Here is a 25,292-nt window from a genome sequence, read left to right as displayed (position 1 = left end):
TAAACTGCTCTGGCTTGTGGCTGAGAAGAAAAGCAGCTTCTGAATTCGAACCCATAAAAGCTCTGGTTTTGATGAAAAACAGATGAGCTTAGTTGCCGGCTCTATTCCTGGTGAAATCTCCTGAACCTTACTCCTTACTCCAGAAATGCAATGCCTGCATGAAATATTCATTCCTCCCCACGCCACCACGATGCACAGATGCCAGAGGATCTCACTAGTGCTTTAGGTAGGTGCAAGGTGTTACTTGAGGTGGGTTTATGGGGAGATGACGCAAGGGATGCGTGGATCTATCAGTCCCTTGAGGATTAAGAGGAGGATGAGCTCTCTGACTCCCTAAATCCTTTTGGAAGCCTGCTGTTTTCTCTTGATTTGAGAACATCTTTTTATCAAAGTCTGCGTGAACAGACAATGCCCACTGCATGCTGCAGTAATGAAAATTATCACTGCTCTTATTACCGATGGGAGCACAGCACTTCTCTGCATGAAACCCAAGCTGTCAGGGGTTCCTGTGCCCTGCTGTAGGGTTACCTAAACCCTTAAGTGCCTTGGGATGAACTGAGCTGCATTTGAAACTCTGCACTTCAAATCAGAGGCAGCAAATCTTGGGTATCTGCCATCTGCATTAGCTGTGCTGACCCTCTATTGCAAATGTTTTTTCTCCTCTAATTCCTGACATCCCTTCCAGCCCCACAATTGCTTGTTCACATGCTGGTTGCTCTATTAATGGCTTGTTGTTGTCAGAAGCTTCAAAGAGATCCCTCATTTTAATTGCCCTGGGGCAACATCATCGCCTCATGCTGCTGCCGCAGCTCAGGGCTCCTAAAAGTGACCAATGCAGCTTTTTAAATGGTATTAATTAACAGAGCTTGTTGGCTGGACTCTTTCCAGTCCCACCATGCAGCACACAGCACCACTCCCAAGCCTTGCCAAAGCTCTTTGGGATCTGCCCTTCTTCAGTTGACCAAAAAGTCTGCCTGGATTCTGACCCCCACTCAGGCCAGGCCAACAAACCTCAGTGCTGCCTTCCCAGAGCCATTTGCCAGATTTTATTTTCCCCATATGAAACCTTCTCCTGAAGGTGGGCTTGAAAGTCCTACATGAGGGGACATCACTGATGGCTGTTGAGGAGCAGCATCAGAGGAACATCTCTGTCTCCTTTCGGCTGAGGGTGTCACTGGAGGCTTCTTCCAGACCCTTCATGAGGCTCACCCCAAGCATGATGAAAAAGAATGAAAAGGGGTTAAACTTCACAGAGCAGAGGTGCTTTTTTTCCTTTTTTTTTTTTTTTTTTTTAAAAAGAAGTTCTGTGGCTCCCTCTCTAGATGGAAGAGGGAAAAAAAATAAAGTTGCTTTCTTGTGGTCTGTTTAAGAGCTTGCTTACAAGGGGAAATTAATCCAAAATTAACTAGTGGTGTGAATTGCAAGTGGATTAGTTAAATTACATTAAATCCAGGTCTGGATACTTTCATTTAAAATTAAAGTGGCCTTAATTCAATTTGGCTCAAGTCACTTCAAAAGTGAATTAAGTAAAACTTAATTACAGACCCTTTAATTCCAAATGAGTGTGTCTACATAGGTTGTTTAATATGCTTTCATTTATCCATTTTAAGAGTTAGTCTTGATGAGCTTTTCGAAATCTCTCCTAACTAGGCAGACCCTCATTTGTTTACTAGAAAGCCTCCAATTCCCTCAAAAACAAAACAAAAAAAAAAAAAAAGAAGAGAAGAGAAGAGAAGATAATGATGTGTCTGTGTGTCCTCCAACCTGGAAGCAAAGTGTTTCTAGTCTAGAAGCCACCACCAAGCCAACACTAATGAGCCACGATGCCATGGGTGATGTATCTGGCTTCAACATGCTGTGGAGATGCAGCAATGAACCACTAATGCCAGAAACTCCCTGAAATGAGGTGAGAAACACAGTGCTGAACTTCCCGATTCAACCTCCATCACACAACTGCCCTACCCATGACTCCTCATTCCAGTACCTGGATCCAGGCTGGATGCGAGCCCAAAGAAAGGGCAGATGCATCCTCAGCAGCACATCCTGCCGCACCTCATCCTGGATGCAGGGTGGGAGAGCTGCTCCCTTTGCCACTTCATCTATTGTTTCAACCAGATTGTTTTCAGCATTTCTGAAGTGCGTTCAAAGCTGCTGAGTTTCTGCAAAAACGGATTGGCAATTTCTTCCAGCTCCTAGCTGCAAGGCGTGGGGGGCTGCTGCCTCTTGGGCTGTTTGCTTGTGCTGCTGTTGATCTTTTCTTCTCTGTGCTTGGAGCCTGGAAATGCTTCTTGCTGTTTTCAGGCTGGCTTCCTAAGGAAGCTGAGTCACGTGGGATCACCCTTTTTTTGGGTGTCTCCTTGTCTTTTCAGTCTTCTGGCCATGCTCAGAGAAGTTTGTCAGAACTAGAGGATGTAGGGAACATGGTGGGAGGAAATGAAGTGCAGGAGGTTTTTAATGCACACTGTTGCTCTAGTCCTACCTGTAACCAGGTGCTGGAGAGCAGGATGTTCCTAAAGGTGAGGGCTGTTTAAAATGAAGGAGGTAAGCCTCATAACTTCTGAAGTCTGTGCATCCCCTCCTGACATGTAAAATAAGGGTAAGAGGGGCTGCCCTACCACAGAGCTGCCCTGAAGAGAAATGCATTAAAACCACACCAGCAGAAATACAGGAGTGATAGGCAGAGTTTATTATATCTCAGAGTTGTGTTAGATATTAATCATTTTGCGTCCTTAAAAGGTGTCTGAGGAACTTAATTTGTCGTGGAAATGTCAGATAAGAGAGATGCTGCATCTCCAACCGAGAATAAACAGTGAATACTGTGGAATGTTACTCTAAGATGACCTTTTACTTCATATTAAAGCAAACAGGTAAAAATCAAAGTCAAATCCCCAGAAGAGATCACAGTGTGTGCATGTGTGTGTGCACACGTGGCAGCGTGTCTGCCTTCTAACGGGCTGCAGGGCCTGAGAACAAACCCAACCCGGGGCTCAGCCGACACGGCCGGGTGCTGTCGTCATCCCTGCTCTGGGTGTCCGAGACGTCTGGGCTGCCTACTGCATACCAAAATACATGCGTTTATATTACTGTATATATGGTTATTTACAAAAATAGATGCATATTATGGTATGCACAATGTTGATATTTATATGAAATATGGATATTGTTTCATGTATAGTATGAAATAGTTTATATCTTTTTATGCACACAATATCTGTGTTTGCACTGTTAAATACAGTGTTTTTTATGGTTCTTTCCTCAAAGTTCTCCTTATGGCTACTCCCAAATGCTCCCCTTTATTTTTTTAGCTTTTGAGAGAAATGTGATGTTGTGTTCAAACATCTGAATGTAGGTGTGAGTATTCCACAGGGAAAAACAATCAGTTTGCAGTGGGCATTGCAGGTGCTGCTGCAGGTGGCTGTTCTCCTTCCCATGCTGGTGGTCACGGTAGTCCAAGACATGTCACCTCCCCGTGGGGCCCAGAGGAGCACCGGAGGAGCCCTGGGGGGGTGAGTTCCCAAGCACCAGCTCTGCAGGCCACACAAGCCAATGCTCACTCTTCTGAGTAATAATATTTGTGCTCCTGGCAAAAAATAGCTGGGATTTCTGTTGAAATAGTAACATTTTCTGCTAGAGGTGGTTGGTCATTAAAAACCCAGTTCTGTTGAAAACATGAATTTTCCTTCAAAATGTAGTTTTGACTGATCTTTTGTCCTATTAAGGGTGAAGTCCATTTTTTAGACCAAAGGCAGCACAATTGCTCTACCTAATTATATCCCATTTAAGCCTGAACTGCTCTAGAAAGGGGTAGATTTCACCAGAAGGGTTTTTCTTTGCTTGAATGCCTGTAGGAATGTTATTACATCCACTCCCAAATTATATTTTTCATACTTGCATTACTGCCTTTTTTAAGAATCAAAAGCTTTTCAATTTCTTAAACGGTTTCACAGTCTGAGATTGAGCTAGATACCTAGAAGGATAGAGCTGACAGAGAATTAGCAGGGCTGAAAAAAAAATCCTGGCACAACTCACTGTTGCAACTTTGAATGAATACAGTGACAAGTGCTTCTTAGAATAGCATCTCTAAGTTGCTATTTGTGCTTTCTATAAGGAAATGGCTTCTCAAAACCATATAGACTTTGGACTCAGTTCACGATTCAAAGTGGAAGTCAATGAAAGCACTTAGCAAACTCCTCTAGCGCAGTCCCTATCTACTTTCATTCCCTACTATTTTATTTTACTTTTTTTTCCTAATTTTATTTTCACTAACACCTCCCTGCCCTGAGTTTGACTGACGTTTCTAATCCTTTTGAGAGATTGCAAATGCTCTGATTGTTATCAAACTGTGTTCCCCTGCGTGACTCAAAAAAGAATTTGACTATTCCATGTCCTATCAGCTTCCCTTGATGCATTTTGCCCTTCTAACCCTTTGAAGGGTCTCCTTTTAAAGCCGGCCCCTGGGGACATTTTAACAACCACCATCATGAAGGAGAGGTTCTCTACCTATTACTTTTACATCTACCTGTAGGCTCATTCATCTCACAGTTGAATTAAATGTTCTTCCTAGCTGACCCCTCTCTGGGGGCTGTAAGTCCCTTGCTGAAAGGCTGGCTTTGCCCTGCTAGGGAAGTAGAAGCAAGAAGCTGTGGATGCAGACAAATATAGGTTCAAAGAGCTACTGGGCAAACTCATGGAACTGAAAACGTGATCGAGGTTTATGAAAAACAATGACCTTACATCTGGCTTGTGATGTCCTTGTGGGATGAGTTACTAGATACACAAATAATACTCTGGGGAAGCACCACGTCATACGGACCCTGTTTTGATGCTCTCTTTAGGCCCCTGCACTGACTTCGGGGAGACCTGGGCTGATTTTAGTCTGACCTGATACAGAAGATTTTAAGCTCTCGCCATTGCCGTCCAGCCCGGCACTCAGTGCCAGCTTGTGTTGTCCTCAGCACGGGGAGGATTTCACTGCTGAAGACATCTGTTTCATTCTGTGCATGGAAAAACACAGCACTTTCCTACTGCTTGTGAGTCTCTTGGTAACGCTTACCAAATGCTAGCAATTTGGCCTGCTACCATGCTGCTGTGATGGGTACTGTAACAACTGAACGTACTGTGGCTGTGTATTAAGGTTAGGGTGTTGAGTAGACTATTTACAATCCCATTACTTGTAATGCTATGGTATTTTGTTGTACAGCCATATATTGACCATGCTTTTGCTGAAATTACAATGCCATGAAGGTAGTGATCAAAACTTTGCTCAGAATAACGGATGCCTAAACAATAGTAAGTTTTGGTTCATGAATTACAGCTTCCTTGGAGGACTGGAATTGCCTCATCAAATTCCTTCCAGACAGATCCCTGTAACATAAAACACCCTGGGACATCTGTCCTCTGCTGTGGCCACAAGAGCTTACCAAAACTCCCTTCTAAAGTTTCACTGCGGTCTGATACAAGGGCAGGAGAATAAGAAACCCCCTGGATTTGCCACCCCCTTTTCCACCTGACCACACCAGCTATGCGCTGCTGCAGAATACAATACGGTTTGACATTTCTTTAATCGCAACAGAAGGGACGAGTACAGCTTTTCATTAACGTATTGTCATCAGCAAATGAGGTCCTGGGGACTAGGAAGACGGGGAGATAACAATTTTAGATAACGTGCTGCATTGCAACAGGCGGTTTGTCTATCTGCATACCCCAGCAAGCAGAGCGAGATGCTGGGAGGCAAGGTGCAGGCAGGGTGCAGACAGGGTGCAGGCAGGGTGCAGACAGCACTGTGGTGCTCTGCTGCACCTGGGGTTTGTGGAAGAAAGCCTTAAGTGGGCTGCTCTGAGGAAAAAGGCAGTATTTGTTGAAAAAATGTCTTGCAAGTGAAAAGGGAGAGTTTAAACAAAAGGGCTAAGTAAGCTACCAATGCAGCAAAGCATGACATTTTGGGTCAAACAGCATGCTTATCTTGATGCAAAATAGGTTTTTGTGTATTTTTGCTAATAACCCTTGAAAATACATTTAATTTCCTCTGAAATGTATTTGTTTTTCTGCATGCTTTGTTTGGCTGCTGCACCAAAGAATTCACCATTCCTTTAGGAGCTGACGATGACAGACAGGGAGAGTTTGGGGCAAAAACTAATGGTGGGATTTGGGAAACAGCCCTGGTCGGATCAAAATTCATTAGTTGTGAAATCTGAGCTCCCTGTACGAAGATTGCTCCTCTCCTCCACCAATACCTGTAGTACGGTTCTTCTCCCCAAATGCTGCTGAGCTGTGGGACTGTCCCAGGTGATGCAGCTACCAGTGACAGCCCATCGTTTATGATGGTGGCAGTGGTGCAAGAGAGAAGAAGCAGGGGAGAAAAACTCATTTATTTGTATAAGTTTTACCGTAAGAGATGAAAACTTGATGCAACAGTGAGGCTAACGAGTGAGGTCAGTGTGAACTAGGTCTGATCCTGGCAGGAGCTAGAATATCAGCAGAAATGACTCAGTTCATGATGTAATTTGGGCTTGGAAATAAAGGAATAAAACAAGAGCATTTTTTGGTTTTAGCTCATAATATCCAAGAGCAGCTGTTACAGGTCAGACCAAAGGTACAGGTAACCCATGATTCTTTCTTCAAAGTGGTTAATGACATGAAGAGATGGATAGAATAACAGTGAGCACTTTGTTTTGTTATTTTTGTTATTTTCCCGAACATTTTAAGCTTGAAGTTGCCTATCAATGTTTTTGTACTTAATAGCCCTTCATGAATTCATTCCCCATTCATCTGCCCACTTGCTTTTGAAACCCACAATATTTTGTGACAAAATTCAAGGGAGCAAAAATAGTTAATTCTGGGTCTTATTACAATGGATGTTTTCTGTCTATGAATCAGCACCTCCTACAGCCTTCAGCCACTCTCCAAACCTCCAGAAGGTTAAAGCTGTCAATGTCTGCCTGGCCCAAAACAAAACCTCTTCATTTCAGTGTGAATTGTGTGATTATTTTTCCTCTTCAAATATCTAAGTCCATTTTGAAGTGAAAACAGTGCTTTGAAACAGTCAAAATGTTCCAGTTTGAAAACAAGAGGATGAAAAAGCTTTCCCTTTTAAAAATAAACAAATAAATAAAAAAATAAATCTCTTTTTCTGGCCAAAATCATTTGCAAAAGTTGACCCAGAAGGTTTCATCTTCCCTGAATCTGTGCAATTCCATGAGTTTGCTCTGAGCAGAGAGCCTCTCCCTGCTAAGGGGCATGCGTTCAGAGAACCACCTCCAAATATCCCACTCATTGCAGCTCTCCTGCCAAGCGGTTGCTTTTATGTATTTACTTTGCTCATGAAACCTCATCGAGCCTTGTTCTTCTCTCTATCCATCATTCACACCAGACAGCCCATTGCTAGGCATTTGCTCAGCTGTGACCATTTCTCTCACAAAAAAACGGAGGGCTTATTTATTATTTTGCTAACTGCCGTGATTGCTGTTTTCTCTCAGCCTCTCGAGAGTGAACCCTTCCTCTCAAATTTGGTTTGCTTCACTGACCTTCTGCTGCTACTGGCTCTCCATCATCCCTGCTGCCCAGGACCCTCTCAGCACGGTGTGCACTCTCCCTAGCACTTCTGAGTCATGGCTGGATTTTTGGCAAGCACATCAAGCCAACAACTCCCTGGGGCTGAGTTCCATCTGTAGGCGCTGTCGGCACTGGGCTGGAGACCACTTCAAGACCCACTTACGAGCTGTGCAATGTTCCAGCACGCAAAGAAGAGGATAGCACCCTTGTTGCTTCTGTTTTTTTGTTTGTTTGCACAAACAATTTGCTTTTAGATAGCTCTCAACAGGCATTCATTCGTCCTCAACCCCCATAACCTTTTTTAAACAGGAATTTTAAAGCCTCGAGCAGTTCCATCATGTTTTGGTGTGTGGGCAAATGCAGCAGCTTGCAGCACTGCCAGGCCGTTTATCTTTTTGGCAGACTGGCCCCTGGAGAGAAGAGACAATAGTGGGACTCGGCTATTTGATAAATAAAATGTTAGAGGCAGTGGTGGGAAGGGATGTCTGGAGACCTCCTGTCCAGCCTATGGGACTCTTGCCAACTTGAGAAGGTCTTAGAAACCTCCAAGGATTCCTAAGCCCCTTACTTCCTTGGATTTAAGCCTGGCTGTTCCATATCACTACAGAGGACAGAGAGGCTCCAGCAGATACAGCCCGTACAATGGCCATGCGAACTGGGATTTCTTTTTGGCTTACAGCTCAGTGGAAGCTGCGTGGATGGCAAAGCCAAATCTTTAGTACAAAGGAGACTTTGCCTCCAAATTGCAGGTTCCTTATCCGAATAGCAAGAGCTATTCAATGAATCATGGTAGGTATTTCTATAAAGCAGCAAGCCAGTTTGTTTTCCCCTGAATCCTTTCTTAGAGGTAGCCAATGTTACTTTGTACTTTTACTCCAATTTGTTTCCCCGTGCAAACAAATATCAAGGAGAACATGAGCCCAAATGTTTCAGATTTTCTGGTGCTCTAACAAGTTATGCAAAGCGGGATCTCTTAATGAGAAACATTCAGCAACCAAAGAGAAAGGCAGTGTTAGCAGCATCCACTGCCTTGCATGCTCACACAGAAGCTGAATGTGAGAAATGGAGCTGCTAATGACTGGAAGTGAGCAACAGATTCCTGTTGTTTTAGGAAATATTTCCATAATGGCCATAGTGCTGTCCCTGTGGGCAAAATCTAGAGGGAAAACGCGGCTGCTGGTGAAGAAGAAATTTGCTAATAATTCTTGCTGCTTGCAGGTGGTCTCTGTCTCTGTCTCTTCCGTTTGCCTCTCTTTAAAGCTCCATCTTTCTCCTTGTCTTGCATTTTCTGCTGGTGCCTTTAAATGTCTGTGTATTTGTGAAACTGTTTCTCCGGCCAACTCCCCTTGCCTGCTTTAATTAGCTCCCTAGTATTTCTGAAGGTATCTCCCAGGGCTCTCTAATCCCCTCAATGTGCTGACTAACCGAACCCCAGGAGATCCTTACAAGAGAAAAACTGCAGGATAAAAGCAAGTGATTTCAGGCCTCTAGTTTCTTAATTAGAAGCCTGTGCACCAAAAGTCCACAGGAGTGGCTGTCTGACAGGGAGACTTCACACTTGTACTCAGAAAAGAGCTCTCTGTGCCTTTCTGCATCCCTTGGAAACTTTCCTTGTCCTTTGCTTGGTGTTAATTACTCACTGTGCGACCTGTTCCGCATCAGTGGGATGTGAGGAGGAGGTGACAGGTACCCTGGTACCACCCGTGCTTCCTGGTCCCACTCCACCCAGGCCTTAGGGATGCTCTCCCACTCCTTTGAAACACAAACCATTAAACTAGAGCTGTTAGAGCTCTTTAAACTCTCACCATGACACTGTCCTCCCCATCCATAAATAAATACATAATGTGATGGATGAACAATTGGCTGACGGGTTGGGTCAAAGGGTTATAGTGAATGGGGTTACTTCAGGCTGGTGGCAGTCACTTGTGGGGTTCCCAGGGCTCCATTTTAGGACGTTTTCTTTCATGTTTTCATAAATGACCTGGATGCAGGACTCAAATGTATACAAAGTTTGCAGATGACACAAATTGGGAGGAGCTGCTGACTCCCTCAAGGGTGGAGAAGCCTTGCAGAGATTTCTAGGCAAATAAGAGGGATGGGATGTCACCTACCGCATGAAGTTTAACACGACCAAGTGTTAAACTATATAGTGCAGGGACGCAAAATATTACATATTCTCACTCTTCTCTGCACCGGTGCAGCCCCACCTCAAGTACTGTGTGCAGGTTTGGGAATGGCAGTATAAAGAGAACATAAAATTATTAGGGATTGTCCAAAGGAAGGCAACAAAGATGCCAAAGGGTCTGGAGGGAAAGATGTATGAGGAGTGGCTGAGGTCCCTGGGTTTGCTCAGCCCCGAGCAGAGCAGGCCGAGGGGAGGCCTCATGGCGGCCTGCAGCTCCCTCACCAGGGGAGCAGAGGGGCAGGCGCTGAGCTCTGCTTCCTGGGGACAGCGACAGGACCCGAGGGGACAGCATGGAGCTGGGACAGGGGAGGGTCAGGCTGGGGGTTAGGGAACGGTTCTGCACCCAGAGCGTGAAGACAGGAGCAGGGCCTGCAGGCTTAAAGCTAGCTGCTGCATCCAACTATGAAATGTCCAGCACAACGAGTAGCCAAGGTGCAATGCAGTTGTAGTGTCAGAAGCCGTCCAACAGCGTTTCATTTAGATATTCATATTGAGGCAACCAGTTTCCCAATAGTTTAGCCTTTCCCCCCCAGCACCCTTCTCTTATGCAAATCATGTCTAAATGCCTCCTTAGCCCCACTTTACCTTATCTGCCACGTGCCTTCGGTGTGCTGTAAATGACACAGCCCGCCTGCTCATGAAAGCTGACATTTTCAAACCTGATTTTTAAATTGTAAAATACATGGCACGTGTCTTGCCAAAATCAGATGAAATCAAGTTAGTATCTAAAATGTTAAAATTACCATTTACATTTATATCAGAAATTAAAGCAGGAGGCTGCAGACTACATACTTTGCAAGGATGCTAGTAAAAAAGCCACAACCATTCTCACCCAAAAACACATCAGTCCTGTAAAGATATTATTTAAATGCTGTTCGCTTGGCATCTTAGCGAATTTGCAATATTAAAAGTGACATTAACATCACAGGAGTGAAAGGTTTCAAATCACTACCAACAGAACAGCAGTGAATACATATCCATGCAAGTACTTTATCTTCTTTGATTCTGTTAAGCAAGTAAGGCTATCCATAAAACAAAAAGACAATGCTAGTAACTCAGCATAAAGCTGCTGTTTCAACTGGAAATTCAGCACCTTCATGCTGGGGGGGATGATAATTCTTCTTACGGTTTCATGCTAGGGCTTTGTTCTCATGTTAAGCTTTGCTTTAGTTTGCCACCCTCAGAAAACACATACATAAGGTTAGGTAACATAGATGCCTATGTCCTATTTCCAGAAGAGATGCAAACCTTTAGGGACACACGTGCAAAGGTATCAAGGCACTTAACTCCTACACAGCATGGGGGATATCATATATAACTATACAGCATAATAACTATAAATCTCTTCAGTAACTGTAAAGAGTCTCTTCAGAAATAGCTAAGAAAAGACATTTAAATTTCAGATGATTGAAGAAATGTAAAACGAAGCCCCATACCAAGTGCCTGAATTCCCATTAAAATCATTTTGTGTTTAGGTGTCTATGTAAGGTCAGATGCCTGCATACCCCTGCATCTGCAAGCCACATCTGGAAAGGAAATTGGATATCTAGGATGCAAATTAGTACTTCCAGACTTTGAAATGCTGACTAGTGCCTATCTGCTTCTTTTGGCATCAAAATACCTTGAAATATCTGCAGTGTATTTGGTTACTTCTAGACAGGGAATTTTAACAGGCAATTTAAGTCAATCTGTCATACTTTGCACCAAAATGGATGTCAGAGACAATGTCCCAGCTAAGGCAGCCGCAATTTAGAGCTGAGAGCAGGTAGCTTCTTAAATGGCTCAAAATATATTGCAAGCACTCATCTGACAATGCCCTACTCTTACATCAAGCTTAGGTGAAGTCCACCAGATGGTTTGGAAAATTTCACGGTGTGCCCACAATTGGGCACAGAATAACCAGTGCGGTTGCAAACAGCTTTATTTTACTTTAAAGAGGTGTTACACTGAAGTAGGCATCCAGATTGCCACTTTCATTAATATGGGTTAAAAACTGAGTAGTGCTTATTGGCCTGAGTGCAGGTCCATGTGGTCCTGAGAATCGGCATGTTCTGCTTCAGAGCTGACTCTCATCTGCTGTAAGCATGGGCAGAACTTTTCTGTATTTTTTTTTTTTTTCAGAAGTCACATAGACTTACTGTAAAGCTGAAGAAAAAGAAGCAGTTTAAAGTGGTGGGAAGAAGCAGGTGCCCTCTCTGCTCTCTGTAGTTACCTCCGGTCAGAGCTAAGACAGCTTCTGCAGATGGCCGAAGATGGTCCTACCAGTTCATGAAGCAAGAGAATGAAGTGAGCATCATCTGAGCCCTGCTGGTATAACAGGCTGCCTGAAATGAAGCCTCTGTGATCCATCAAGTACTCTGGAAAGCTCATAAAACTGGATTTTCCAAGTGATTTGTACTTTTATCCAGAGTGAACATGCCATAAGAAGAACTTTTCTCAGCAGTCCCAAGCCAAAAAGAAAAAAAAGAATATGCAGAAGAATGTGAATTAGTAAGGCAGAAAGCCAGACAAGCTATTTCATACTACTAAAAGTTTCTGGGATGAGACTTGGTTTGAATTTGGGGCCAAAAGGTTCAGGTTACTGTGTACTTTGTCCCTTTTCAATACAAGGAGCCCTAGAAGTATTATAATGACTTGAAAGAACTCAAAAGCTGTTGACCCTCCTTGATAACCTAACACAGTGGCTTTCCATTTGAGAATTGCTCTTTGATTGAGGTTTTCACTTTTTTATTATTATTATTTTTTTACAGATGTCAGATCAGCTACTCTGCTTTGTGTCTATAGAAAATAAAAGATGATGGCAGATCCTGCACTTCCCAGCTAAGTGCTTTTGATCAGTGGTCAACACGGTGATGAATGTTTTTCCATCGCATCCTTCATCCCATGCATTTTCAAGGCTGGTTAGAGGTTGGAAGGCAAGACGAAAGAATGCTGCTATCCGACAGAATTCAATTTCCTGAAAAAAATAAATCATATTTTTTTCCTTGTGACCTAAATGGAAAACATATTGTTCTGAAAGTGCTGTTCAAACAGAATTACCAAAACCTTTTATCAACAAAGAGACCGTCATATATCAGACATCTGGTGTGGATGTCAATTATAATAATTAATTAGACATCTCCCCAGATGCCTGACACTACATTCTGTCAGCAGATTTTTTGACTTCAATCAAAACTGCTGCTGCATTATGCATGAAACTCATGGAGTTGTTGGGAGTCGAGGAGATCAGCTACAAATCACAGCTAAACACACTAAAGGCCTTCTGGTTCTGATGGCTTTTACCACTTTTGAAGGCTGCCAAGTGAAGGTCACATACATTGATTTCTTTTCCTCCCTTAACAACATTTTCAAATGTTTTACATTTTTTCATGCAGACGTTCAAACAAAAAGATGAGTGGGAAGGAATATCATATATATATATATATATATAAAGGTAATGATTGCTGCTGTATCCTTGGGGTGAGAAAGAAAAAAAGCATCTTAGGTTGCAATCTGAAGTGCAACCACAGTGGAGCATTTCCATTTCTCCTAAGTCTGTACCAGCAACACTTTCCAGAACTGATCTTCAAAGACCATTGAAGAAGACAGAAAAAGATGACCTCACTTCATTTTTTTTATTCTCCATTTTTTCATAATTAAATTGATAATAAAGTCATTCCTGGGCCATTTAATGAATTCAAAGCACACCATTTTTTTACTTTTTCAAAAGCATTTTCGCATTTCCCAGGGAAAACAACTCAATTAGTTCTACTTGATTAAGGGAATCACTCCAGTCAACCCCGATATACTTATATATACAGCTATAAATATACTTTGGGAGGGAAATTTGAATAAACATATCACCAACTTTACCAGTATTAGCAAGGGTAGAAAACAGTTTATGTTTCAGACTAAGAGCTAATAACTGTCTAGTATATGGGCCCTCGTATTGCAATTTGGTCTTATCTCCTTGATGGGAATTTGCTTGTATTCAATGTGTGCACACGGATAGAAGCCTTAGTTTGGAAATATTTTGAAATGGACAGAATGAGATTCTGGTTTAAATCCCTGGGTTTTTCCTGTTTTCACTGGGGCAAAGATTTCTGCCTGTCTTTTATTTGTTCTATAAAGTATTTAGCACATGTTTGAACAGCATGAAATGATAAATGAATATGTAACTACCATACACTTGCCTCTCTGGAGCTGGCAAGTTTCTTTTATTTGAAGGATTTGCCAATGAAAAATAGAATTACAAACAGTATGTGCATTTTTAGAAGAAAAAATATTTGTAGTAATCCATGTGTTTCAATATTTCATAAAAGTGTCTGGGTTAGTCTCAGTTTCAATACAAACAGAAAGAAAATAGATTTAGATTGACATGGATTTGCTTTGCAATAGAGAATTGAAAGAGGAGCAAAGTCCCAACGAGTAGAGTATGAACAAATTGCAGGAGCCTGAGAGGCTGTCCAGACCTCCAGGTATGCTCCCCTACCCAACATTTGAAGTAGGTTTGGGAAGACTTCTTTTGGTCAACGCCCCCCACAAATTCCTGTTTTGCCTGTTGTGGAACAAACCCGACACCTCTGAAGGATTTTTTATTTAAGGCTCATCCCTGCAGGGGGTGCTCAGAAATTTAATCTGCTGGTTAATAATCGCAGTTAATTAATGCTGGGGATTTAAAGTGGGTTAATTCAACTGCATTAAACCACTGTGTAAACACCTTTAGTTAGGAGCAGAGTCACCCAAAGTTCGCTCACTTGTCCTTGGACTTGCTAGTATGCAAAGAAGAGGAAGAGGAGAATTTATAACTTCCTTTCCATGTGGCTATTTTTGGTGTGTTTTAGAATAACTTTCTGCTGCTTACTCTACTTTAAAGCACAAAACTTGGCGGTACTCTGGAGAGTCCCTACAGAGCAGGTAATGCCCTAGAAATTCATGCCATTTGCTGCAATTTCACAGTAAAAAGAAAACCTCTGGAACCAAAGTAGACTGCACTGATTCGCACCACTTCAGTTCTGAATAAAAGGGTTGAGCCAGAAGAGTTTAAAACAATTTAACTAGTGTATTTGGCAGGTAATGTAGTCATTTTCCTCCAGGTCTTTTTTTTCCTCTAGGTCTTTTTTACCTAAAGAGCTGCAGTTTCGGATGCTGCTAGCTGTGTGGCACAAGGTGCTCACCTTGATGGGCAGTGGTACTAGTATAATATTTCTATTTTCTTCTGAAAAACGGAGCCCATAGCATAGTGTAGAGCAGGATTTCTTGTTCAAGGATCAAAAGGAACATCTCTATTTGGGCAAATGATGCAAGTCTCAAAGAAATACACCATGAAAGAAGAGAACTCTGAAGAGTTTCTAGGATGCACATTTCTGCAGTCAAGAAAATAGTAAGAAAATAAGCAAAGCTTTGTGAAGTCCCATGACTTTGGCCTGCATTTCTTTAGCAAAAAGAGATTTTGCATTTTTTTAGCAAAATAGGGTCAGTGTGATTCACAGCACTGCATGAATGGAGAGATTCCTCAGGCATCAGTGCTGCTGTGACTCCCGAGCAGTTTCCAAGCCTTTAGGTACACTTAAAAAAACCAACATAAAACAAACATTAATAATGAGTTTATCACTAGCTTCTTTCAGCCCTGGCTCCCAAAGCATTTTCTAGCTTTGGCTGGATCTTGGCTTTTTCTGTGATGTGGCCAAGTGCAGGGCTTTGCGGCGTGTTGGCAGGGCAGGGAAGGATGCTGCTTCCACACGGACACCTGATTCCTTCGTGCACCTCCCCTGATGAGCCCATACAAGCAATTTATGAGATTAAACATGCTGCATTTATCTCCAGAGCTCTTAATTGCTGAGCATTTTTAATCTTGCTTCATGTTCAGATAGACAGCAAGAGTGCTACAGAAATGTCAAATATGTAAATAAAATAAAGCAGAAAAAGTGCAAGGAAGAATGATTACTTTGGATCCGCTGGAGTAGTGAATTAACACCAAGCCTAGAAACATTCAACAACAGCAATCGCCATACGCTACCACTGCCACTGAGAATAGAAGCAGATACATTTTTTTCTTTGCTTAAAGAAGACAATTCCCCACTAACTTGTAGCCAAAATTTCACCACTCAATTAACGACCTTTGCCTCCGACATCCCCCTTCCTTCAAGGTTTGCATGGCTATTATTTTCAGTACTTAATCTTTTAGAGTGATTTGTGTCTTCTAATAACTGACTGCTTGTTTTGCTATCAGTCAGCTCCAGGACTGCTACAGCGTCTCTCCAGCTTAAAGCTTGCTTCGTTCACCTTGTGACTTCAAATACCATTCTGTCTCAAGCGGGGAAAAAAAAAAGCCGCCCAAATCCCATATTGCTCCTTACAGTCTTATTACTCAGGAAACTAAAGAGAGAAAATAAAGGTCAGAAGAACTTTAAAACAACAGTAAAGTCAAGAGGACAGGAGAGTTTTAAAGGAACTTACAAGCTTGAAATTACAGACATTTTTTTTTAGGATGTTCCAAGACATTTCCAAAAAAGCAGAAGCCCCTGTGATTCCCTGCTCGACCCTCACTTCTCCTGGGAAATTACTCAGAATTATCTCCCTTAGCCTGTCAAGAGAAAACATCTTATGAAATGTCAGACATTCATATGGTGAGAAGGAGACTGTAACTGAGAACCCCACAAGTGCCTTGACTGGACATGGAAGGAGCTTTATAAGCCCTCACTGTCCTGGGACCTCCTTCCTAATCTCCCTGTTTCTACACAGCAGCACACTCTGCTGAGCATCTTGAGAGGAACCAAAGCACCTTGGTCTGTACACCTAAGCCATGCAAGAATAAATGAACCACGTCCTCCCAGTGCTCAGGTACAGCCCTGCAGTGCCTTGCTGCTCCCAGTGCTCTGCACCCAAGTCCCTTGGGACAACCTCTCTCCAGGTGTGGGATTTGGTTTGCTCCCACAATTGACAGCAGAAGTGGCTGCTCCTGGCCACCGGCCACAATGCAGAGAGGGAGGGATTATCACCAAACCTGGTTTGAATAACTGGGATGAGTCCAAAGGAATGATGCATGCTTTTGAAACTTTTTTTTTTCCACAAGGGAGCTCTGCTGAGATGCAAGGGATGTGTTAAGCCTCTGCGAGGACTATAAAGCCTGTCCATTGTGTTTGCCACACAAAGAGCAGCAGTGGGACAGCTTGGGGCCTGGCTGCCCACTGAGCTCCTGGAACAAGTAATTGTTGTGCTGGCGAGGGACGCCTCCTCTGGAAGCTTCTCTGTGGAGAAGCTCTCTATGCTGGGAGAGCTGAAGGAATGGCAGGGAGTGTTTTCAAAAGCACCCCAGGGTCTTTGAGATAAGCTCCACTGCAGAAATGCAACGCTCTGTCCTTAGCCCACCTGATGATTGATGTAGGACAGCCTTGAAGGGCCCCTGTGCACATCCAGCGTTTATTGCTCTGCAGACAGAGCTGGGCATCTTGATCTTACAAAGCTACATTGTCAGGATGCTTCTGGGCAGCAAGATGCAGGCAGGCACCTTGAGGGAACTTCAAAGGCATCTGAGCAATCCAGGTGTCCAACACAGAGAGAAAGCCGAGCCCTGCACTCGGTCTTGTTTGAAAATCCATGCCTTGGGGCTCTGTGATTTTTGCAAGACAGTTCATCAACAGGCAGAACAGGGAGGGGGAAGACTTTAAACAATTTTCTTGGAGCTCCTCCCATTGCTGCCTTAGTGCAGGTGGCCCATCCATCATGTCTCTACAGGTTCCTTCTCCTTCCCATCTGCCTTTCCACGGGGGGTTCTAGCACCAATGGTGATGGGATCTTTTGATCTCACTGCTCTCCAAATCCAATACAGCTACCTGCATAACTCCTCTGTGCTGCCGCTAATACCATCAACCAGCCTGCAGCGGGAAACTGCTGACAGAATGCCAGCCCCAGCCAGTGAAATGTTTCATTAATTATCATAATTGATATCAATAGCAGATGTCAGCCTTAATGAACGAGGAAAGTCATTGCCAATAAGACATGCAAAGGAGGAGTCCTCCAGCCCCTGAGTTTTGACTTCCCGGAGGCATTTTTCTGTGGATGTGAATCTCTGTCCAACCTCCGATCACCTGGGGAAGGCTGATGGCGTGGGGGGAGGTGGCAGGGGACGGGACAGCAGTGCCCATCCTGCAGGAGCAGGGGAAGGCTCTGCTTCGTGCAGGACACGGTAACATCAGGGGGTTTTTACTTGTTGAACTTTTTGTCCCTGGGGGAACTGTACTGCTTCTAGGAGCGAGCGAGCAGCACCATTATGAGGCCTCTGAGTTCTGACAACATTGTGCTCCTGCTCTTGAACCCCTCTGCAGTAACAAATTAGCAGCTGAACCCCCCCCTTGCTCATCAGCAATACAGATCTGCTCACGCTTGCTGCCAAGAAGATACCTGTTCCTAAACCTGGGAGAAAAAAAAAGCTTCAATATAAAGTTTTCAGCCACTTGAGTTATACACAGTAGAGGGGAAAAAAAGGTGTATTGGCAGATTCTGTTTCAACTTTCCTGAGCAAAAAAATCATGTGATAAAAATAGCACTAGAAATGTTTTGGGTAAGTTTTGCACAACCCTGTGTTTTTCTTTGGGACAAATCTTTTGATACCAAATACTTCCTTGCTTTGTTTAGTTATTCTGTTTTTACTCATGGGATAAAAGTCTCTCCTGCACATCCCTCAAGGTTCTGACTTCTGCAGAAAGCACACGCAATAACCCTTGAATGAGAAGGAGACGTATGCACTGAAAATGCCATTAACAAAATTAATTCTAATCTAAAACCTTAACAGAGCTAGAACAACCAGGGCACTTGATCTTACGTCGTGGGCAGCTCTAAAGTCTTTCATTACTGGGCTCACTGGACCAGAGAGGCTACAAGCCTGTACATCTGAATATAGATGATGTACAATTTACGGGTCCGTGGCCTTCTCACTTAACCCAAGCTACTGGCCCATGGTGGGGTTTGCCAACCTTGCTGTTTCAGGCAGGAACAAACATTTTATATACCGTCGATTTAGCAAATCTATTCCCCCGATTCCTTCCTCCCCCCTTCCACTGGTTGTGTTCATTAATCATCCCTTACTGTCTCCCTGGCACGACGTGTTAATTTTCATAGGGCTTGCTCAGCAAGTCTTAAACGGCAGCGTGTTCCCCAGGCAGGGGGGTGAGGCTACCTCGCTGAACTGCCAGGCCAAGGGAGGATTTGTCCGAGGGCAGGATCCTTCAGGGGTCAGGCACCGCTGTGCTTCTAGGGGACTGAACAAGTACAGAAGACCTTTGCTGACTGGGAGCCGATGGAGGCATCGCATAGGTGGTAGCACTTTGGGACTCTCTTAGCTCATTGTCATATTGGTACAGCTTGCAGGTCTCTGCTAGTGAAAGCGTTGCCATAGCTCAACGAAATTAGGTGGCTCGTGGGTTTGGCTGCTCTCGGTGTGGTTCACAGCCCTTCCAGTGAAGAAATTTTTCCTAATATCCAAACAAAACCTCATTGGGGCAGTCTGCTACATCTCTCTGGTCCTGCTCCCATGACTTTAGTTCAGAGATATTTCCTGAGGATAACGTCCCTTCAGGATATGCCTATGCTGATCCCATGGGAATAACACCTGTGATTATAGCAGGGGAAAAATGCTGCTTAAGTGGGACTTCTTGCCCAGAATGACCCCAGGCTGGGAGCAGTGGTGCTGCTGCAGGTACCTGGACGCTGCTGTGCTTGGACAGGGCACAGCTACCTTCTCTAAAAATCACAGATCCTAGCAAACCTGCGACATTCAAAATGGTAGAAAAGAGCCTCTAACTTTGCAGTTACTTGGGTACGCCTTACATTCATGTCATCTAAATGGAGGAAACTAAGAAAGGATGGGAGAAAGGGAGAGTTGATCATGCTGTTTTATGGCAAGGTCTGGAGATGCAGAGGAGAAGGCGATGGAAGACATACCAAGGGAATCCATGGCTTCTGTGACAGCCAACGCAGTAGCCCCAAAACATTTCTATTATTTCCTGCAGCCACCCTGAAATGCAAAGAACTGGCAGAAGAAATTTTCTTGAATGAAGACTACTGATAGGACTTGGAAAGCAACATCGGCTGCTGTAATGCAAACCCATGTCAAAGCTGGCCAGGCAGGCTCTGTAGAGGAACCCAGAGGTATCGGGGGCAGTTCAGCCACAACCCCTTCAAAACCTTTGTTAGGAAAGGATCGGTCACCTCCTGGTAAACTCACCTCTTGCTGCACTGACCACAAAGGGAACATGAAAACCTGATCTTGGCATTGCACGAACAGAAAGGTTTGGTGGGATTTTCTGGGGCTGAAGCACTTGTTTGATCAAGCTGGTGGGATGCGCTGACAGCCCTTTACTTAGAAATGATCGAGTAGCCGGATTACGAGTCAGTGGAAGACTGGAGCCAAACTGGCAAAGCAATTGCAGGTCTCTGTGTGTGTGTGTGAGTGAGAGTGCGTGCAAGACAGTTAACTCTCCTTCCCTTGGTGACTTGGATTGATAGCTCTCTGCTATTCCCATCTTTGAAGAATCCACCGGTCGATACTTCACTCCTTTGTGCCCAGCCATCCCATCATCTGTGTGTCTGGCACCGGTTCTTGTAGGTGTAAATAAGAATCATTTCTCAGGCTGCCAGCCTTTCTGCCTGGAAGACACGAGGTTCATTTCAGCCCTTGACATTCAGCTGGATCCCTTCTCCCTTCTCTTGCAGCCCTTTGGTACTTACTCCTTTGCTGACCTTTTCCCTGGCACATTTGCATGTAACAGCAGGTCGCCGACCTGCAGAATGGATGCGGGATAGATGCAGCCTGCCCTTCAAGTGCCTGGCTGGCAGCAGAGAAGTCAGCCTTCTTGTTAACATTTGAGCATGGTCTTTCCATGGGTCAGCAGGATGCTCCATCTCCCTTTTCACTACGAAGCCCTGTGCGCTTTTTTCTGCCTGGTGAAGAGTTGTGTGGTTTTGCAGCTTACCTCTGTGAGACATATCCATACGCATTACTCCTGTATGTTCCCTTCAAAGACGTCAGCCCTTTTAGTATGATATCCAAACCAAAGAATATCATTTTCTTCCTTGGCATCCTCTCAAGTGAATTGTGAGTTTGCCAGGCGGGGAAGTGTTGTGCACTGAACGCAGGCCAGCTTCTCAAACCCAGCCCATGCCTCCGCTCCAGCTCCCAGCACCAACAGTGCAAAGACGCCTCTGCAGCTGCTCATGCAGGATTCAACCCTTCCTTTTGTGTACCTCCTCCACCTGGGGAAGACAGAAGATTCAGACCTCCTGCCTGTGTGGTCTGAAAGGCAGGGACTGCAGGACGGACCACGTTTGTCCCATTTCTCGCAGACCAGGACATGGCAGAACTGCTACAGTCTCGGCACCTTCTGCAAGTCGCATTTCTATTTACATTTTGTTGCTTTTGTTGTTCCTTTAGCTCTACCTCTGTTGCTTTGCCAGAACACCTGGGAACTACTGGGAATGTCAAACCAGCCACCAGCCCACTCCCCATGCTTTTTTCACAGCTGAGATGGCCCCAGCCTGCTGCGTGGTTTTTCTCTTCTATCCTACACCAGGCATGGGCTGAGCTGGGCCGCAGTGAGGAAGCACCTGCTGAGGGATGGTTGGTGCACTGCTGCTGCAAGTGGGTGCAAAGGAGGAGGAGGGGTGGTGCACTCTGGCCACAGATATCCTATTTCAGTGAATTTAAGTTGTGGAGGATGCAGAAAGGGTGGGCCACTTTACCCAGAGCTAGGGGGAACCACCTCCATAGGGCAGGGAGTACGTTCGCAGAGGCAGAGAAGCTGGTGGTGGCAGGGAAGCAAAGCTGAGGCTAGAGAAGTCAGGTTAATTGGGCTGGATGGTGATAGGCAACAAACACAATGATAGTTAGCACTTCCCAAGCACTGACCACGCCACCCTGAGGGCCATGCACAGTACATCACCATTAATGTCTCAAAGAAAGGCATTCAGCAAGCAGCAGGGCAAGCTTCTCAAGCACGTGTGCCCTGTGAGTGCAGTGTCTTAACGTAGCCACTTAACTCCATAATAATATTACTGTTATTATTACACTACTACTGTGCCAGTTACAGCACTGTAGCATTTGATTCCGATTGTTGCTGACATTTTGAAATGTGCTGATACAATGAAACCGCATCTCCCACGGCTCCTTAGGAGAGCTGCTAAGGACTGCATCTCTCCCACGAAGCCTGGAGACTTGCCAAGAAGCTTCTCGTGCCCCCACTCGGACTGCAGGGCTGTCTCCGGTGCTCACGCCTGTTTATTCCAAGCATAGATGGTGTTTTCTGAAGATGTGATAAAATTGTTCATTCTTGTGTTTTCTACTCTGCTCCCCTGTGCCTCACAAAATCACTGACCCTGACGCTGCTGCTTGCTGTAGCTCCGATCCTGACTTCCAGCTTCTGCAGAAGCTTCTAAAGTTTAATCCAGGCATGATGTACAGATGGAAAACCTGGCCTAAGCCACAGCCAACAGTGTCTGGGCAACGTGCTGAACAGGAAGGGCATCTTGCTGCCCACTTTCAGGTTCTTGGAGCAGCCAGCTGTGGGAATGACATTCAGCACTGAAACCTCTGCTGCCTTGAGCTGGGATTTGGCGCCGTAACGCCTGGCACGCAGACATCCGGAGAGCCAGGCGCACCGGATTGTCAAGCAGACACCGCCTGCTTTCTTCCCAGGTGCAAAGACAAAGCCATCATCAGGAATTTCACTTGCATGGAAGGAGGCTCTGCATGGACATCACAGCCTCACGAGCTCACTGTGCAGCACGGGCAGCTGGAGAGAGGCAGCCCAGGCTGCACCTAAGGGTGCTGCCCCGTGCCTGCTCCCTTGCTGTCTGCTCTGACATCGGGGGCTTGCCGGAGATGTCTTAGCATACAGGTGCCCCTACTAGGCTGGTCTGCCTTCCCTCCTGGCAGAAAAAATACTTGCCATGCAAGAAACCACGATCAATGATGAGCGAACTTTCAATTATGAGTCTCCAGATAGCACTGGGACCCCGGTGTGCTTGTGCTGGACAGATACATGGTTAAGAACTATTGATACAAACAAGCTGGCAAAGCCTCTTGCTCAAGGCTATCCGGAACAGAATTGTTTTGTTCAGGAAAAGGAGCCAAGTTTGACAATACTTTGTCTCCTAGACAACATCAGATAATTCTGGAGCTTTGATTTGCCTTGAAGAAAGCTCCCAGGAGACCCCAGGCAACAAATCCTTCTCTTCCTTGCTCAGACAATGAGTCTCCAAAGATAAGGTTTGTTTGCCTCATTGTCTTACTGTGGCCCTCCTTTTCCTAGAACCTCTACATGGGCATCTCCCCTCCTGCTGGCAACATCACACCAGAGAGCCAAAGCACCCCAAAACAGGGCTGCGGTCAGCATCTAGTGAAAAAATATAATGTCCTCCACAACCCAAACCTTCCCATTGGGAACAGGCTGTGAGGTTGTTTCTTTGGCAACTCACAGGAAAAAGCAAACTTTAAACTGTGCAGCATGCTATTTTGTGTCTGCCTACCTACGAGCTCCTCGTGGAACATCTCTTTTTTCTCACAGTCATTACTTTGTCTAACCACTCGTCTAATGAAACAGCTCACTGTATTTTGGTGCACTGCTCTGCATTTCGCTTTCTTTGTTATTCCCTTAGCCACTTTTTTCTTCCTTACATGCAATGTGCATGTTCTCCTTACCTATGATCCACGTATCCACCCATTTTTATTAGTTTAGTCTCTTTCTTCCTTAAGATGAATGCCTTACTCTTCTATTTTGTCTCCAGAAAAAGGACTTCCAACAAATCAATCCCCAACAAACGCCCAGTCTAAAACCTAGCCCCCTACGAACTGCTTCTTTGCAGATTTTTTATGCCTTTTACTTGATTATTTTACCAATCTCAAATATCACTGTTTTCTTCCCTTAAACATCCCAAAGCGTGTTGTGTGGGGGCGAGGGCTGCGTGAATATCTTTTGACAACAAAAGCCACAAGCCATATTGTGGTAATAGCCTATTATATTTCTCCTCATATTTACTTCATTCAGCAATTTTTGACTTGATTTGACAATCAAAGTTAATGCTCTGATATATATATGCATCTATATGTTTTTTCTCTTTTATTTCTTGATTAGAACTGTGAAAATTCTCAAAGATTTAAATTGAGAAAAGTGCCTAACCCGGATCTTTCTGCTGGCTGCAACATTAGCTTTAATTGTCTGCTAATAGCTCCAAGCATTTAGCTCAATCTTCCAATGTGCAGACAAAAATGCCTTCCTAGGAGATTTTTGAACAGTAACGGGCTCCTTACCGCAGGACGCAGATGTGGTGGTGACAACCAACGTGCATCACTCCAAGAACCTCCCCTGCGAGATGATGGAGATCAGGGATCTTTGCCCAGCCCGGTCCCTTCGTGATGTTTGCCAGCGCTCACCTTCCCTTTCTTGTCCTCCAGCTCTGCCACTGACGTCTGCTGGCCCACGTTATCTCCTGTACATGGGTCCCTGCGGCACAAAATGAAAACAGGGTGCGTCATTCCCCCGGTTACTCTGGACTCAGGTCAGCCCTCAAGTGCCAGTTTGTCGATGCAGCTCAGCGTCTGTGTTGGTAGAGACACTTGAGGTGAACAGTTTTAACCAGAAAACACAGTTTTGCCACCACCTAAACATTTCATGGGGACACATCACTCACGGTTACGTGCAAAATTTTGAAACCGTTTGTTTCCATTTCCTCATTTAGTTTCAGAGATGTCAAAGGACTTCAATAAGAGAAGAATGGCTCATCGCAACTTCTGGTTTTGTTTCGGTTTTCTTTATAACTTTTATTCTCTAGAATCCCTTTATTGTTGGAAACTTAGAATTTCAGATGTGAAGTCTTCTGTTATAGTCTCAACACGGAGAGGTCTGACTTCATCAAAACAAAATGACTCGACAGGAGTAGAGAGCAGCTTCAATAACTTCGGAAGAATGGGGTCAGAATTTTCATTACTTTTGAAATCTTCTAGTTTGAGCTTTTTATTATTTTTGTAATCATATTTCTATAGTATTTGTATTATTTTTAGGTTATTTGGATGGCCAGGAAATAAATTAATACAGAATGTCAGAGTTTCCCATGGATCTCAAATCTTAAATCCCAAGTATTTCTACAGAGCTTAGCCAGTCCTCTTGGGATGAATTTTATTGACATTTTTTAACATAAAACTGGCAGCTGCACGACCTAGGTTAAAAATAGGCATACGTATAATTCACTGTAGAAGTTGAAGGTCTAATAACCAAGACCTAGAGCAGATTCACATCTTCTCCAGGTCATCTGAACAGCTCTCAGCTCTCTGTTCTTTACATTTCTATAGGGGGTTGGACTTCTGGGAGAGAGCCTTATCTCACACGCAGTTTCATAAGCCTTCCAGGTCAAACTGAGAGTATTTTTTTTAGCTGAGAAAGCTCCTATCTTTGGTCACTTTTTTTTTTTTTTTTCCCATGGTTTGTACCTGAGTTAGGAATGGGAAACAGAGCAAGAAGTTGTACGTTGAACAGTGATGTAAAATAATCTCAAAACCCAAACAAAAATCCTTCTCACGTCTGCA

General features: G+C 44.3%; 1 long non-coding RNA gene across 1 annotated transcript in view; it reads right to left on the bottom strand.

The window, feature by feature from the left end:
• Positions 1-10,106: 10,106 nt before the first annotated feature.
• LOC118177717 overlaps positions 10,107-25,292 on the bottom strand; it is a 41,795-nt gene continuing 26,609 nt past the window's right edge. Inside the window, exon 4 of the long non-coding RNA XR_004755900.1 lies at positions 10,107-12,692. This is a non-coding gene — a long non-coding RNA (uncharacterized LOC118177717). The remainder of the gene's footprint in view (positions 12,693-25,292) is intronic.

This window comes from Oxyura jamaicensis, chromosome 23 (genome assembly GCF_011077185.1).
Source record: "Oxyura jamaicensis isolate SHBP4307 breed ruddy duck chromosome 23, BPBGC_Ojam_1.0, whole genome shotgun sequence".
Classification (NCBI taxonomy): domain Eukaryota; kingdom Metazoa; phylum Chordata; class Aves; order Anseriformes; family Anatidae; genus Oxyura; species Oxyura jamaicensis.
This window is presented reverse-complemented; position numbering and strand designations above follow the sequence as displayed.